The following is a 3081-nucleotide window of genomic DNA, read 5'->3' on the forward strand; positions in this document are numbered from 1 at the left end:
ATGATCTAGATTGTGTAAAAAGGGGCGCCTGGGTGGCTCAGTTGGTTAAGCGACTGCCTTCGGCTCAGGTCATGATCCTGGAGTCCCGGGATTGAGTCCCGCATCGGGCTCCCTGCTCGGCAGGGAGTCTGCTTCTCCCTCTCCCACTCCCTGTTTGTGTTCCCTCTCTCGTTTGTGTTCCCTCTCTCGTTTGTGTTCCCTCTCTCGCTGTGTCTTTCTCTGTCAAATAAATAAATAAAATCTTTAGATTGTGTAAAAAGCTCTTTTAAGTGTTACAAATTCAGCCCTTGGAAACTTGTTTAAAGCAAATATTGTAAAGAATTGTTTCCAAAGCGGAACTACAGGATGTAGAGAACATTGGATTTTAGCCAACATGATGCATGTATCTCACGCCTCGTGTTCCCATGCAGGAATCTGGCTCAGAAGAATCTCACTCTCTGGGATTTTACAGAATGACCACCAGGGATTCGGTGTTGGGAATGAGCTTTTTATTGCAAACTATAGTTGGAATTCTGGGGAATTTCTCTGTTTTTTTTTTAATCATTATCTCTTCCTTTATCTGACAGGATACAAGCTTAGGTCCACAGATTTGATTCTCAAACACCTGACTGTAGCCAAACTCTTAGTTATTTTTTCTAAAGGAATTCCTCAGACAATGGCCGCTTTTGGGTTGAAACATTCCCTTGATGATTTTGGATGCAAACTTGTTTTCTATGTTCACAGAGTGGGCAGGAATGTGGCCGTTGGAACCACCTGCCTCTTGAGTGTCTTCCAGGTGATCGTGATCAGTCCTGGGGACTCCAGGTGGGCGGGGCTTCAAATAAAAGCTCCCAAGTACCTGGGCACCACGAACATCCTCTGCAGGATCTTGACTATAATGCAAAGTATTTTGGTTCCTTTTCATGTGACTGACAAAAGGAATAGCACAAACATCATAAGGAAAGCAGATCATGACTACTGTAATGCAGTATATTACAGCAAAATCACAGAGTCACTCTATGTGCCATTCCTATTATTCCATGATGGTTTCTGCTTGGAGCTCATGGGCTGGTCCAGGTTTTCATCCTGCAAAGGCACAGGCAGTGAGTCCAATACATTCATAGAACACTGTCTCCCCGAGATCCTCCCCTGAGACCACAGCCACCCAAAGCATCTTTGTCCTGGTATGCTTCTTTCTTTTTCATGGACACTGTCCTCTATCTTCCATGTTTGTCGGTTATTAACAAACCCCGTCTGTGGCTGAGGAATGCTTTTACACTACTCGCTGCATGGTTTCCTACTGTCAGTTCCTACATTCTCATGAGCCATGACCCCAGAATGTCCACCCTCTGCGCTGCCTGGATAAGGAAACAAAATCCCCTAAACTTTTAATGAATATGTAAGTTATATGCATATTCACAATGGTTGTTTATTTATTAGCCCCTTTCAATGTATAAGCACATTTATAAAATATCTACATTACGAGAGGGATAAACAAGACAAACTGAGCTCCTGCTACTAAATAAACAACATCAATAGCATTTATAAATGAAATGTGGTGTATTCATCAGGTTAATGTATAGTAGTCCTCCTTACCCAAAGTCTCACTCTCTGCAGTGAGTTCCCTGAAGTCAACTGCAGCCCATGAGCGGACAATCCTTCCTTCTGATTTATTGTCAGAAGGTCAATAGCAGCGGAGTGCTCAATCACAAGCCTACCATATTCATCACACTTCATCTCATCACATAGGCATTTTTATCATCTCACATCATCATCATCAGAAGGGTGAGTACAACACAATAAGATATTTTGAGAGAGGGAGAGAGAGAGGGACCACATTCACACTTTTATTACAGTATATTGTTCTAATTATTTATTTTATTATTACTTATTGTTGTTAATCTCTTACCATGCCTGATTCATAAGTTAAACTTTATCATACATATGTATGTATGGAAAAAACAAAGTATGTGTAGGGTTCAGTACTATCTGCAGTTTCAAGCATCCACTCGGGGTCTTGGAACGTATCTCCTGTGGCTAAGGGGAAACAATTATACATTTATATGTATATGTTGTCAGATTAATATTTTTCCATCAAATAATATTGGATAATTGCACATTCAGGAACATTAAAATAATTCTTATTCAAATAATTGCAAACTGCTTTTTCTTTAAATTCTTTTTTATCTGATATTTATCTCACCATGCTGTTAGGAGTTAATTGGACACTTAGGACCAGGGTCCCCAACAAGAAAACAGGGGGCCAGGACAACTAAGACAAAACCGCACTGGCATCCTGTTTGACAGCTTACACAAGACCAGGATAGCATCCTGTTGAGCAGCCTCTGCAGAAGTAACTTTTGCAAAACATCCCGAAACAAAACAACCGTAAAACATTGATCACTATCACAAAGTCGAGGCAGTTAGTCACCATATGTCAGCCCAAAAGACCATCAACACATGAACAATAACCCAATAGGTAGACAGGGGCATGATCAGAGTCCTGACTGGCACACCTTAGTGGCCAATCCACAGGGGCCCACTCTCAGGATGCTCAAGATAGTTCTGCAAAAGAGCTTACAAAAACCCCTAGATTTGAACGCCAAAACGGCAACCCTCTCAGGTCCCCTCCCTCTCTGGGAGCTTCGTACTATGGCTCAATAAACTTTGCCTTGCTGCCCACCAGTCTTTAGCTGGTCTACCTCTTAATTCTTCAAAGTGGCTTGACCAAGAACCGCGGGTTCTAAGGCAATACAAATCCTGTAACACTAATTAATTTGGAAGTGGAGGTGATATGGAAATTTTTTAGCAACACAATTTATGAATATTGACCTTTCCCAACCTCCAGTAGGGATAAAAAGTCTAAACAGAATATCCATGAAAGAAATGGAAAAGTGTCTCTTACAAATAAAAGCCCTGGAATCAGAGGGTTAAATGGACATTCTAGAAGCCTGGGATAAGCAATGCTGCTTACTCATTTAAATAGCATTGGGTGGTTACCACATTTTTCCACACCTACTTTTTGCTGAATGTGCAGTAATCACCTGTGATTGCTTTTGTAATTAAGAAACATAAAAGGAGTTCAAATTAATTGTTTTTCCC

At 41.1% G+C, this 3081-nt stretch overlaps 1 pseudogene; it reads left to right on the forward strand.

Annotated features, from left to right (window-relative positions):
• Positions 1–452: 452 nt before the first annotated feature.
• LOC110573709 lies at positions 453–1371 on the forward strand (annotated as a pseudogene).
• The last annotated feature ends 1710 nt before the right edge of the window (positions 1372–3081 follow it).

Source organism: Neomonachus schauinslandi, chromosome 16, assembly GCF_002201575.2.
Source record: "Neomonachus schauinslandi chromosome 16, ASM220157v2, whole genome shotgun sequence".
NCBI lineage: Eukaryota > Metazoa > Chordata > Mammalia > Carnivora > Phocidae > Neomonachus > Neomonachus schauinslandi.